General features: G+C 55.3%; 1 pseudogene; it reads left to right on the forward strand.

Moving 5' to 3' along the window:
- Positions 1-3,404: 3,404 nt before the first annotated feature.
- Positions 3,405-14,765, forward strand: LOC140653510 (acetyl-coenzyme A synthetase 2-like, mitochondrial; annotated as a pseudogene).
- Positions 14,766-14,782: the final 17 nt, after the last annotated feature.

Consider the following 14,782-nt stretch of genomic DNA (forward strand, 5'->3'; position numbering starts at 1 on the left):
GGGGAGCGGGGCCCTGGTCTCTGCATTTGGGGCTGCCTGGCAGGGGTGCCCCCTGCCCGCTCCCCTCCAGCGTACCCCTGCCCCTCGCTCCTCCGCCCTGTCGGGCCTTCCTCACCCCCCCACCCCTTCCTTTTGGGGGACCAGGAAGTGTCCTATCATCGTCACCACCCGAGAGGACACCGAGGTTCTGGGCCCTCCAGCCTCGTGACCAGCTCTGGGGCTCTATCCTCCTGCTCCAGCCCCAGACCCCATCCGCCATCTTGGAGCGAGCCTGTCCTCTGCCGCCATGACCCTCCTTGGTGCACGTCTCTCCCCAGTGCTGCCCTGGCCCTTCCCCTGGCACCCTGTCCTGCCATGCCCCAGGCAGATCTGCCACCTTTCCCCGGCCATCACCTCTGCTTCTGGCCCAGGCCGCAGCGGGACAAGCCCATGGCAGTGTTTGCATGAAATGGCGACTCTCCATCCAGGGTGGTTTGCACCTTCCACCCGTCTCTCCCCACCTGGTGCTGGGGTCTGCCGGGGAGGGGCTGCAGCTTCAGAGCGATTGAGTTTTTGCCTCTGGTTGGCAGGGAGAGGCAGGTTTAGCCCGCGGGCACGACACCCCGGTCCCACCTGGCACCTCGAGGTGACTCCAGGTGGCTCCCACAGGACTGGCCACTGCAGCCGGGTCTGACTCTTCCCCGAACGCCAAAGCCCTGCACCCCTGCAGAGGGGCCGAACGGTGAATTTATTTACTGAATACATTATTCCAGGCGAGACAACAACATCCACCCAATGTATTTATTGAATTAAATTTGTCCAGCTCGCCCTCTGAGTGTTAAAGGGAATGACAGCCATGCACATCCACCCCGATACACCCTGTAACGTGTACATACGTCTCCCAGCTGGCCCCACACGAGCACACGCAGACCCACGCAGCCAAACCCACTCCATGGTACCATCACCTTCCCATGTCAGTAAGGCACTATCTCCCCCCGAAAGATGTAGGACATTGACTTCCAGGCGACCCTTTCTGTCCTGCTGTCAGCTGTGAGCACCCTTTCCCCAGAGCTACTGTTTTTCTTCCGTCAAAGGTTAAGCCCCTCCATCCAGCCCGTTTGTCTTTGTCCCCCGGTCGTTTGACGTGTTAGATGATAGCCCATGGTGTGTAAATAATGTATATACAGTGAGAAAAGAATTCAGTGTTGAGGTGTTTGAGATATGGAGCTGTAACAACTTCTAGTCATCCAGCATCTGTGATTTATGTGCCATTTTCTGTAAAGATATGACCAAGAATAAAACTAAACGGGAATACTGTGTATGAGTCCAGTCACCGATGTTCAAGGAGGGTGAATTCAGCCAAAGCTGAGAAGGGGTTGGACGTCAGGCCGTAGCCAGAGAGAGGTGGGAGCTCCAAAGTGGCACAGAGAGACATCTGCACCTTCCTCTCCACCTAGGCATGGAGAAGATGAAGCACAGAGAAGATGGGGCTTGGGTGCTGCTCTCCCTTTGTGGTGAAAGACAAAGCTGAAAGGGGTGTGCTTGTACCTGGGGCAGAAGTGGCATCATGGCATACAAGTGGTCAGACAACAAGTCACTTCAGCATCCAGAACAGCCCTGGTGCCTTGGGTCTCCCCATATCACGCGCGCCCTGGCGTTAGAGAGCCAGGCAGACCTTCAGGCAGGCTCAGCCTCTCTGCCAAGAGCAGGCTGCAGGGCCCAGCCGGCCAGAGGAGTGAAGGCAGCAGCCAGACACTGCAAGCACAGGGGAGCTTGTTGAGAGGGAAGAGCACCAACAGGGATTTCCAGCAAGGCGAGCTCCGTTTTGAGAGCAGCGGGAGCCCATACTAAGTTACCAGAGAAGGAGCTGAGATTTGCCCGCCCTGCTAAGGGCATCTGAGGATGGTCTGATGGAAGAACCTGATGTCTTACAGGGGAAAAAGGCTGAGGCAGAGCAGACGTGCATAGGAAATGAAATGAGAGACTTTGCTTGTGGAATGATGAGGCTGCTTGGGCTTGACTTTGTGGAGGAGCTGTAAGCGCACAGGACCGCGTTTCCCCAGGGGGACAGAGCCCTCGTAGGTCCTCACCTAGCTCTGGGGGCAGCTCTGATACAAACCAGGTGTGCGGTCTGGGATGAGTGCACCTGCCATCAAATACTGCCTGTCTCCCATACTGGTGCCCAGCCTGTTCAGCAAACACATCAGCCATGCTGACCATGAGTGGTGTCGCACTATGGAAAGCAAAGAGGAGATCTACTAACCCTCTCATCTCTGCTGTTGATCCCACCAGTGTGCCTGGCTGAGAACAGCCTTGCTTGCAGGGAGAGCCTTTTTCTGCTCTTCTCTTGTGGCCCCTAGGAAGGGAGGGAAACCTGGTCAATGAAATTAAGGAAACCTCCAAGCTCTGCCTTAAAAAACACTACCTATATAGGGCCTGAAGGAAAGGAAGGCAGAAAAAAAGGTGTTTGGAGGCAGGGAGGCAGCTTAGCTCTGCTACAGTGGGTGGTGCGAGGTCTCGGTATGAGGAGATGGGCTGCAGTGTTTCATGCCAAACCACCACCTGCTGCTCCACCATGGCCTCGTTAATTACTCCCAGTCCACCCTGTCTGAAGTGTTTGGGAGGAGGCAGAGGGCCCAGCCTAGCTTGCCAGAGGGAACAGCTCTGATAGCCACCCAGCAGTGAGGTGGGATGGGATGCAATATCCCCTCCCTGCAGCCAACAGCTGCAGGAGAAAAACCTTCCCTGGCCCACTGAAGACAGCACAGTCTAGTGCTCTGCAGGGAATGGGCCTTAATTCCAGGAAGGGGATGGTTCCGTCACCCAAGACTAGCATGGAGGGGACCCTAACTTTTACAGGTGACCTGCCCCAGGCTGCCCTCATGGCTGGCAGAGGACCGGGGGGCTGCAGCAGGGGGCTGTGGGGACCCAGGGGATGGGGATGAGTAGAGGGAGGTAGGAGGGAGGCGAGCGGGGACGAAGCAGAGGGGTCCAGGGATGAAGTGCAGCCCCAGGACAGCGTGAGCGTGAGCAGGCTGGCAGAGCCTGGCCCAGGCACCTCAGCCCCTGTGGGGAGCCCAGGCACCTGCTGAACCTGGCTCCCGTTCAAGAGCAGCTGTCAGGACTCAGATTAGCATGAAGGTTATTTTCAGCCAAATATTTCTACAGCCCACCCCTTTCCCCTCCTTTACAGGGACTGAATTTCTTTTTCCCCGTAGTGCTCTGGAAGAGAGGAGGAGAGGAACAACGCAGGGAGAAGGGGTGCCCAGGCTCCCTGTGTGGGAGAGCTGCTTTGTGTCCAGTCAGCCCAGGGCAACATAGCCCCAGCTCCCACAGGAGCCCGTCTTGCCTGGGCCAGGTGTCCTGAGTGGCCACGAGGGCTCCAGGGACCCATCTCATCAGTGAAAGGCAGGCACCCTGTGACGATGGCCAGGCTGCTGGCCAGGGCTTGCTGCCCCAAAGCTCTTCCTCAGGCTCCCAGATGCTCCGCTGGGTCGGTGGCTTCCCGAGCCTGGATCCATGGGCCCCTCACTGCCTACATGCCTGAAGCCGTCACCTTCCCCAGACCCAAGGACCACCAAGGCTTGTACAAGGTGTCAGTGGAGCAGGGGGACACCTTCTGGGGAGCACTAGGGAGGAGCCGGCTCACCTGGATCACCCCCTTCCGCTCTGTCCAGGACTGCAACCTGCGCCAGGGCAGGGTCTCCTGGTTCCTGGGCGAGTAGCTGAACATGGCAGGTAAGGAGGGAGATGGATATGGGAGCCCACCAAGTGCCTGCGGGTGCCTCTCTGTGAAGGGCTTCAGCCCCAGGAGCAGATCAGAGGAGCACAGATTTAAAGGGTTAGAGTGAGGGGGATCCCCAAAAGGTCCAGTTGGTCCTGCAGTGGCTGTAGTGTAAGGATGTGGCTGGTCCTAGGGGAGCAACCGGGTCTCGCTGGAGGGGCTGCAGCTGGATCAGGGTCTGTGGGAGCCTGGCTGCTCTCCCTCAGCCTCCGTGGATCTCACAGCAGCAGTGGCTCTGTTCTGCAGGACCACAGGCAACAGCACTGAACCCTGTGCGTCCAGCAGGCAGCATTGCACTAGGTTATCCCTGCCCAGCAAAAGCAGTATGTATCTGCAGAAAGCAAAATACAGGAGCAATGAGCAGTAGTGGAAGTCCCCACAGCTGTGGGAGGCTCTTCATCTGTGGGCTGGGGCTATTGCCTTAGGGGGGCTACCAGGGGCTGGTGACACGGTGTCCTGCTCACAGCTCTGTTGATCCCAGTGTTCAAAATATGAGACAGACCTCTCAGAAATCAGGTCTTACACAGTCCATTTGGGCAGGAGAGCAGGAGTTATTTGCCTTTGGGATTTGAGATCTTACTGTTCCCCCTTTCGTGTGTGTTTCTTTCTCTCCTGGAAAACTACAAATGGTCAGGAGAAAAAGGTATTTTGGTAGGCAAACTGGGGCTGCTGCATCATCCCACGACCTCAGTAGCAGGTTTAAGGAAAACACAGAGTGGAACAAGGGTTCTGAGGAAACTGCAGCTGCCAGCAATGCAGGAAACTTTTCTCAGAAGAATTACAGCCAAATCCTCAGCCTACCATGTCCCTGGAAAGCCAAGGGCTGGGCACTCCTGGCCCTGGATCTCTTCCATCTTGGACAAATGCACCCTGCAGCCTTCCTGCACAGAGCTTCACTTTGTCCTACATTTGTTATTTAGGAGCACCGCCACTAAAAAACTGCCCTCATCCACCTCAGAGGCAGCTGCAAGGCAGTGCTGGCTGAGTTAATGTTTGCCAGGCCCTCTGAGGACATTGGGGATGTGACCTCCAAAGGGACTTCAGGCAGTTTCTGCTCTGGACTGCGTTAGGTTGCAATTAAGGGGGAAGCTGATAGTGGGGATTGGTAGGTATTGGGGTGGTGAGGAGGGTAACGGGCTTGGGATGGTGCTTGTGATCTGCCAGCTGGTATCCGCAAAGGTTGTTTCAGTGGATGCACAAGGCTAACGCTGAGAAGACTCACACACAGCCCTGGCTCTGAGCTGAAAATAGGACTGCCAGTGCTGGCTTTATGGGAGTTAAGAGGTACTGAGGATTGCTCTGATAATGAGACTGGGTCATCTTTTCCAGTGAATTGTCTGGACCAACACGTCCATGTAGCGCCAGACAAAGTGGCCTTAATCTGGGAGAAAGATGAACCAGGAGAGGAGGTGCGGGTCACGTACAGGTCAGTACTTAGCTCTGAGCATACGAGAGACATATTGCGGCACGCATGAACACTGCACAGGGCTGATCTGCTGATGTGCATCATGTGAGGGGATGCAGCATCCTTTCACATAGACAGATCAACAGTATGGTGGCTGTTGGCTTGCCTGTGCTGATCTGAGACTTCAGCCTACCTCCTGATTAACCCTCTGGGCCCCAAGGTGTCCCTACCCACCTGGGGAGGCAGATGTAAGTCCCTCATGGCAGCACTGCAATGCTTGTAGGTAAGACCACATGGGAAAGTCACACATTTGCCTTCCCAGCGAGGTTCCTGGTGTCTAAAGTTGCAGGTAAATGGTCTACAGGAGATGCCAGATTCACAGCCACATGGGTGTTGGGAAGTCTCATGCTCATCCACATGTCAGCAACACTGCTGGGTTTGGCTCTCTGGGGGGACTGCATGTCCAGCCCTGCTAGGTTGGTCTGGGGCCTCCCACCTTCCAGCTCAATTTGCCTGCTCTCTGAGTCTCTGCCGCAGAATCCACTTAAATCCCTCTGCACACAGAACAAGTCCCTCTGTCCTCTCTGGCTCCAGACCTCACATGACAAACATGACCATCCACCCTGCCAATCTCCCTGCATGGAGAGCCCTTCCATTAAATGATTCACTGACAGCCAAGCCGTGGTTTCTGGGAGGGACGCTTCTCAGGAGAAGCATCGTTTTGCTCATTGCTTTCCTACAGCTGTTGGTCTTGCTGGTGGGCACAAGCTCTGGAGGACTTGACCTTCACAGCTTTAGCAAAGCACAGGGCCCTGTTTTCATGGGGGAAGATATCTAACTCCTCACGTGTAGCCTCCAGCCTTGCAGGGTAGTGTGTCACTCCAGTTGTACGGGCTGATAAGAAACGTGCAGGCTGTCATTGGGAAAGTCACCTGAGCTGCTGTGGGCTTGCTGAGCCAGAGGAATTGCCAGTGGCCATTGATGGCCCTATGGCTTGCTCCTCATGCTGGCCAGTGAGAGCATCAGGCTCTGTACAGAGGCCATTTTGATTTATTTCTTTTCCATAAATAATGGCCCATGTTAGTGACTGTCTTCTCCTTTCCTTCCCACTGACATTTTACAGCTCTCCCATGGACTTCCAGCATGGGGGGTTAGGGTGCGTAGGGATGTAAGCTGCGTACCTGTGACTCTGAGGCCCCCATCTTTATGCGCACAGGTAAGATCTGCAAGAAAGTCTCTAACTGTGCCATTGCTTCTTTGGGCAGGGAACTGCTGGAGCTGACGTGCCGCCTGGGAAACACGTTGAAATGGCAAGGGGTGAAACAGGGTGACAGGGTGACAATCTACATGCCCCCGTGCCCGCTGGTGGTGGCTAGCATGCTGGCCTGTGCCCGCATTGGGGCTGTGCATGCTGTGGTGTTCGCCGGGTTCAGTGCAGAGTCCCTAGCAGACAGGATCCGGGATGGTAAGAGCCAGCAGGTAACAGGGACACCTCTTTCCCTTGGGGGACAGTGCTGAGCTTGTTGGTTTGGCAGCTGGGGGGCTCAGGGTTATGCTGATAGCAAAGGTTCTCTGCGTAAGACTCCCTGGGCTAACTGAGCGTGTCCTGCCATGACGTATGGCCATGGAGCAGGGATTAGCACCCCAGGAAATGGCATGGGCTCACTAAATATCTTCCAGCCCATGGGATGAACTGGTTCTCTCCTTCATCCAAGGCACTGAAGGGCTGGGATACAGCGTCTCCTCTGAGAGGATGCCACACAGGCAGGAATGAATGGGAAACAAAGATGCAAAGCTGCTGTTTTTGCTAAATGGAGGACATTTGCTAAATGGAGTAACAGGGCCTGGGAGGCAGGGGTGCAGGGTCATGGTAAAGCCAAACTGCCATGTGACTGATGGAGAGGGGCAGAGCCGCTTATGTGGCTCTTCTGCCTTCTGCAGCCCAGTTGGAGACAGTGATCACAGTAAACCAGGGGCTGAGAGGAGGCAAGGTTATTGAGCTAAAGAAGACAGTGGACCAGGCTGTGAAGCAGTGCCCATGAGTGAAACAGGTTCTGGTTTCCATGAGGACTGACAGCAAGGTTCCCATGACAGCCCTGGATGTGCCACTGGAGGAGGTGAGAGGCTGCCTGGCTCTACTGCTGCTTCCCCTAGGCAATGTGCCTGCTCTGGGAGCAGGGACAGGGGGTGGAGAGAGGGTCCTGGTTGGCCGTGACATTTTTGCTGGTGTTGACATGAGGTGGGGACATTGTCCTGCAGCAGCAGTGGCAGCCGGAGCTGCACATGAGTTCAGGACAGTCCCAGGAGCCGTCAGGATGTGTAACTGGTGGCTCTTCCCACAGCACCAGCCCTGTACTGTCAGGGGCAGGCAGTGCAAACCAGGGCTCATAGCAGGGGGGACCAGGGGCTAGAAACACCCCAGACACAGGCTGACATGTTGTGAGTCCAGCCTTGGACTGCCACTGCACTGTCACACACCTCTCTGCCTGCAGACCTGGCACCCTCTGTGAGCGCTGCTGGCAGCTTTTGTCCGAGGAAGCAGGCAGTGAGGTTGCTCGTGTGCCCGTTATTTGTGGCACACAGGATGGCCAGGCTGCCAGCATGGAGCACTGTTCCTGAAGAGGTGAGCCCCTGCCGTGCATTTCTGTTAGCTCCCTGGAGCGGCACAGAAGTCTCCTCGCCTCTGTTCATCCCATCTGCAAGCAATTAGTGCTAGAAAGGCTTCCTGGAAGACGTCTGTGCTGGTCAGAGCAGCAGCAGCGTAAAAATAGCTGCCTCTTACTCAGCGGGTCTGCTCTGGCTGAGGAGAGCATTTGCCAGCTCAGCAAGGCGAAAGAGAGTTCAGGCTGGCGAGCAAGGGGAGCGGAGGTGCAGAGGCAGGGAGGATGGTATGGGGGGAGAAGGGTGGTGCAGGTGCTCAGAGGGAGGCTTGGGGGAGAGGTGCGCAAGTGGGTGTAGGGACAACACAGGGAAGCTTGTGAGACCCCAAGAGAGAACTGCTGTGCTCTCTCCTGCAGGAGATGATGAAGGAGGATGTGTGCTGTGAGCCTGCTGCCATGGACAGTGAAGACATGTTGTTCCTTCTCTACACATCAGGCAGTACCGGCAAACCCAAGGGTCTGGTTCATTCCCAAGCTGGTTACTTGCCGTTTGCTGCTCTCACACACAAGGTAATGGATCCCAGCCACAGAGTGCTCATGAGCTAGCAGTTCATAGGCAGTGCAGGGAATAGATGAGCTGCCTTGTCGCACCATGAGCTCATCTTTATCCCGAGCAAAGTCTCTGGGAAGCCCTCCTAGGGCATCAGCCCAGCAGAGCACATCTGCCTACAGGTAGTGGGGAAGAGCAACACGTGCTCTGGAGCAGGGCCTCCCAAACACATACTCCTCTGAGCTACCTTCTTGGCTTTCTTCTTTCTTTCACTGCCCTATCCTAGACTGAATCATTGGGTGGGATGCTCAGCCTTGCAAGGATAATTTTATATTACTGGGTGAGGAAGCCAATTTTCTCCTAAGACCTCTGGCTTGCTTTCCCTAAGTGTAACTACCCCAACTCAGGTGGGAGATTGAAGGCAGTGCTTCTGGAAGGAAGGGGCACATTTGAGGATATCTGTAAAAGCTGGCGAGTGCCCTCAAGACAAAGGGTCTATACCTGAAGAGTGTGGGTCATCTTTGGGAAGAGGAAAGCCTTTAACCCCTAGCATGCCCAAAGCAAACTCTAACAGAGTTAGGTAAAAGGGCACTGACCACAGCATGGAGCTGCACTTGGCTGCAGGAATGGTTGTGAGGGACATTTCCTAAGACATGATATGGAATCCTCTGGAAGAGGGAGTTCCTCTCTGAACAATCCCTTAGCTTTGGGTCTGGCACTCACTGTGTGTGACTGGAGTTCTAGTAGTGCCTCAGATCACGCACCCTATGAGACAGCAAGTTTGGGGCTGGCTGAGTCTTCTCTGTCAGCCATGAGTGCTGGAGGCCAGACCTCCTGGGGTGTGTGGAAACCCTTGGTTCTCCTGTGAGCTAAGCTGTACAGCTGTGCCCAGCATGATACGTGACCCTCTCGAGACCATCAGAGCTGGTTTGTGAGAGCCAGGGCTGCCATCCCAGAATGGCAATGCAGGGAACGAGGAGCATGTGGGCATGTTAGCACTCAAGAGTGCTGGAAACCGCGACACAGGGCTGGCACGCTCAGATCTGTCAGTTGGATGGGGCAGACCGCTGCTACCATAACTCACTGCTCGGTTAAAAAGAGACAGAGCAAGCAGGGGAAGTTTCCATTACGAGCACCCTGGAGCACTTGAGGCCCCGGAGTCCCCAGCTGGCAGCCTGCAGACAGGGAGCTGCAGGAAGAGACAGGAAGGTCCGAAACAGCAGATGCCAGAGCAGAAGGCGAGAAGTGATGTGCTACTGGGAGACAGGCTGCTGGGGAGCTTTCCTGGCACTGAGTAAAGGAAATGAAGGAGAGTGCTTGAGGAAGATGGACATGTTGCTGCCAGTCTGATGGCATTCAGTTCTGCCTTGCACAGGGCAGGCATCATTCCCTCATACTCCAGCCTTGCAGCCAAGGGTCTCCTGAGGAATAAATGGGGCAGCAGGAAGAAGAGCTTGTTCTGCTTTCCACCTGCCTGCAGGCACAGGGCTGTACTGACCCAGCTGAGGCGGAGAGGTGCCAACTCCTGCAGGCAACCTGGGGCAGCTCTGGGCCGAGGCATCTCATGGTCCCTCTGCTTGCTGCCTCAGTGCTCCTATGCTGGGCTCCTTGCTGAGCTTAGGGTTTTCCTGAGTGTTTACTGTGTGTTTGGAGCCCAACAGTGCCTGGGAGTGGCTCATGGAGTCCTCCAACACATTGCCCTTGCCTAGAACTCCTCTTCTTCCATGTGGTCATGTAGGTGCGGAGCGACCATCCTCAGCCTGAAAGTTCTCCCATTTTGATGCTACAGGATACTTGGATCAGCCTTGTCTAGACACAGGAAGGAAAGGCTGTTGCTCTCTCATTTGGAAAAGAGCAAATTTGGCTGTGCTGTTTTTTATTTTTTTAAGTGTTTCTCTCCTCCTGCACCTTCATAAAGCACCTGACATTTTGTTTCATTTTTTTCGGATCATGTTTTAAAAAATTCTCTGCAGGAAGGTGTCCTGCAGAGGTGGTGGGAAGACGGAAGGATGCAATAACATTAGGGCTGAGAGAGGGTACACTGCTCCTGGTTGCCCCCCTTGCCAGGAGGGCAGGCCCAGGCTGTACCCCTCACTGCCTCTCCTCTCTTGTGCAGTATGTGTTCGACTACCAGGACAGGGACATCTTTGGCTGCATGGCAGATATCGGCTGGATCACGGAGCACACCTATGTGGTCTACGGCCCCCTCTGCAATGGCGGCACCACAGTCCTTTTTGAGAGCGCTCCCGTCCATCCTAACCCTGGTAAGTGAGAAGGTGTTTCAGGGGGAGCTGGGACACGCCACAGCCACTCTGTGAGACCCGCAGCAGGCAGGGAGCAGGCAGCTTGATGCCAGGACACAGGCAGCAATGGTTCTGCTGCCATTGTGCCCAGTGGAGAGCTGCGAGGGGAAGAGTCTTTTCCTCTGGTTAGGAAGCCACCCACTGCTGCTTCTCCAGGGGTGAAGCTGTTTCTCTCTGTCCCTCCCTGCAGCAGGGAGAGTAGCAGAGCCAGGTGATGTGAGGAAAAGGGGCCGCTGCTGCTCCTGGACTGCTTTAGTTCTTCCCAGCATGGGATTAGCTTGGCTGAGGGTCCAGGCACTGCTAGAGAGCCCTTGCTCTCACCTCCTCTCCCTCCATCTTGGTCTCAGGCTGGGAGGACCTGTGCGGATAGTTACTGGCCCTGTTTCCATTCCAGGCCACTACCAGGAAACAGTGGAGAGGTTAAAAATTAACTAGTTCTATGGAGCACCCACTGCCATCCGCTTGCTCCTGAGATACAGCAATGAATGGGTGAAGAAGTATGACCGCTCTTCTCTCAAAGTGCTCGGCTCAGGTAACTGCTGGTGGCATGAGCTGGAGCAGCAAGTTCTTGGGCATCAGGTTGTGCCTCTTCCCACAAATGCCAACAGCAGCAGCACATGAGAGTGGAAAGCTGGGAGACTGCTATTTGGGGGTGGCTCTGCAAGCAGGCCCTGGGAAACTGTCTGACCTGATCTTTCAGGTCTGTCCCCTTGTCTTTCCCCTTGCAGTGGCGGAACCCATCAACAAGGAGGCATGGGAGTGGTACTTCCGCGTGGTCAGCGAGACACGGTGCCCAGTAGTGGACACATGGTGGCAAACTGGTGAGATGTGTATGACCCTTCGTTCCAGCTTCTGCTCTCCCAGGCTTTAGGAGTGACCTGCTGCTTTGTTGGCCAAGTGGGAATGGTTGTTAGTGACACTCTTGTATGAGCAATGCCATAAGGGGCCACGGGCACCAAAACATGAAAGAGAGAAATGGCCTTTAAAGCAAACCCAGAGAAACCCGGGGAGTTGATGGCAGGGAGCAGATCTCCGCTGAAGTAAATAAGCAGGATCATCCTTCTGCAAAGAGCCTTCCCCAGCTCTCTGGCAAACCCAGCCTCAGCCTGCGGTCCAGCAGGGTGCAGCAAGGGCCAGGGCAAAGGCTGTCAGCCAAGCCGTGCTACCTGGCTTTCCTCTTGTCCCTGACTTTGATGAGCATTACAGTTTCTTTTGCTTCAGAAACAGGAGGCATCTGCATCTCACCCCGTCCTTCTAATCCTGGAGCTGAAATCCTTCCAGGCATGGCTGTGAGACCTTTTTTGGGATCAGCCCCTCCCTCCTGGACGACAAGGTACATTTATAACCTGCAGCCCAGGCACTGGCTCAGCCCACTTTCCCCCAGGCGCTTGCAGCATGTACTTGCTGAGGGGAGTGGAGATCTGTAAGCACGTCTTTCCTGCTCACCTCTGCTAGATGGCAACCTTCTTCACTGGAAAGGGACTAACAGTGAAGCTGTTCTTCCAACTAGTGCAGAATTTGAGTTGTTTTCTAGCTTGCTCTGTCCTGACAAGGCGAGCTGTGCTTGGGCTCCCTAGCACATGTCTTTCTAAGGTGAGGTAGCTGGGCAGGGACAGCCAGCCTCCCTGGAGGGGCCCTGCATCCCACCATGGTAGGGAGCTGGTTCCAGACATCTGCTGGGAGAAACTGAGCCTGTCCCGTTGGAGTCCAGGGCACAGCACTCTCCTCACTGCCTTCCCTGCCATTTCCATCACAGGGTTGTTAAATAGGCAATGACTAAGCATCCCAAGTACCCTCAGCCACGGTTACTAAAAGGTAACTATTTTACAGGGAAACGTCCTTCTGGAAAACAACATCTCTGGAGCCCTTTGCATCTCGCAAGCCTGGCCAGGTATGGCACGAACCATTTACAATGACCACAAGAGATTTCTGGAAACCTATATGACTCCTTATCCAGGTAAGGAAAACACGTTTCAGGTCACTGCAGAGGTGTTTGGTTGGGTATGGTTGGGTCTGCCTGCTGGTTTTCTGTATGGGGGCAGGGCTCAGGAGACCTGGTACTGCTGCTTTGTTCTTACACAGACCCTCCACAGCACAGCACTGAGGCCCTTCATCTCCCCACGCCAGATACCTCAGCACTGCCCTGGGAATGGATCTCTCTCACCAACCTTACCCATTGGATCACATGTGGTTTTAGGGCAGTGGATTTGTCCTTCTGCCCCCAGTCCCTTCGAGCACAGAGAGGCCTCTTGGTGCAACTCTTGCAAACACTGTCGGCTTCTGTCACTCATCCAGAGGCACTGAGCAAGCCCAAGAGTGTGTGTGTCCTGATGTGAAGCAAAGGGGAGAAGCAGCAGGACCACAGGCACCTGCACTGGAGCAAAGCGCTCCCAGCTTGTGGTGATGAGGCAGATTGGGCATTAGCCAGTCCACTGCAGAATGAGGGAAGGAGCCTGATGACAGAGCAGGTACCAACAGAGGCAGAAGACTAACAAGGAAGGTAGGCACCTTCACCCTGAGCAGTTGAGGAAGGAGCAGAGTACGTGTGTGCCAACAGAGGTGCCAACAGAGGAGAACGGGGTGACGCGAGAGCGTGGCTGGCACACACCTCACATGCTCACTGCAACAAGTGACCATGGTATGGTTCTGGCCACTGCAGGGTTTTTCTTCACTGGGGATGGTGTGTATCGTACCAGTGAGGGCTACTACCAGCTGACAGGACGGCTGGATGACATCATTAACGTCAGCAGACACCATCTGGGCACTGTGGAGGTAGAGGATGTTGTGGTAAGAGGTGTGGGTGGGAAGTAAAGCCATCTGAGGAGACAGCGAGAGCGCACTGGTGGTGCTCAGGGAAGCCTCTTTGAAATACTCGGACAGAAACACGCTGCTGCTGTAGCAGCAGGGAACGGTGTTGGATCCACAGCCTGCCTGTAGGAGCAGCTTTCCACCCTCTCCCCTCCCATTCTGGCTCTCTGCAGCAAGGGAGGGACAAAGCCTGATAAGGCTGATGCTGTAAGTGGGTGAATCCCAAAGCAGCAGCTGGGCATGTTAAGGAGGAGCATCTGTGGGCCAGTAAAGATTGTGGGACCTGATAGAGCAGCCTGGAGGAACAACCTGGAGGCACAGAACAGGGTCTAGAAAGTGCAAGCCTAAAGCAGCCAGGGGCGGGGGGGAAGAGTTGTGTTTGCAGACAGACCTGCTGAGGCAAGAAGGAAAGAGGGCAGAGGCCATCTGAGGCCCTTCCTTATCTCTCCGCATTATCATGGGCTGCAGCAGCCAAGCCGGGTCAGGGCACCTCCCAGGTGGCAGCCAGCCTGCTGAAAGCACTGAGCCAAACCCCAGCCCTGTTCTCTTTCAGAATCACCATGTGGCAGTGGCAGAGTCTGCTGTCATCGGCTACCCACATGAGATCAAGGGAGAAGGTAAGATGCTTGCTTTCCTGCCCCTGAAACGTCTCTCTCGGGGCTATTGCACTGCAGCGGGAAGTAGCACTGTCACACCAACCCCTGGTAGCAATGCTGTGCCAACGCCATACAGCATGTTAGTAGGGATCTCGGCACAGCCATCACAACCTACACATGAGACCAGCTGGGCTTTGCATCAAGTGGCAGCAGCAGCACCATGGCCAAAAACAGCTCAGGCTACAGAGCAGCCCCTGAGGCTACCAGCAGAGAGGAACCTCTCCTGGCACTAGGTCCAGGCAGGCTCTCAGAAGCATGCTGTGCACAGTGCTCAGTAACCTGGTGGTCCTTCTGCCAGGAGCCTATGTGTTTGTTGTGCTGAAGAAGAACAGTGGCTACACGCAGGAGACTCTCGCTGCTGAGCTACGGGAACTGATCTCAAAGATCGCTAAGTATGCAGCTCCAGAGTACATTCAGGTAACGTGCAGGCTGGTCCAACACCCACCCCAGCAGCCTGGCCAACCCCCTTCCCTCAGCCTTAGCTCTGATTCTCCCCATCACAGGTCACACACCGGCTGCCCAAGACACGCTCGGGGAAGATTATGCGTCAGGTACTAAGGAAAATCGTGGAGGACAAGGCCAGTGAGCTTGGGGACCTAGTCACCCTGGATGACTATGAAGCCGTGCAGCAGATCATAGAGGGACGCAAGCGCCTGGTGGAGGGGCAGAAGACCTGCTAGCTTGGCTCTGCCAGCAG

The sequence above is a fragment of the Ciconia boyciana genome, chromosome 6, assembly GCF_034638445.1.
Source record: "Ciconia boyciana chromosome 6, ASM3463844v1, whole genome shotgun sequence".
Classification (NCBI taxonomy): domain Eukaryota; kingdom Metazoa; phylum Chordata; class Aves; order Ciconiiformes; family Ciconiidae; genus Ciconia; species Ciconia boyciana.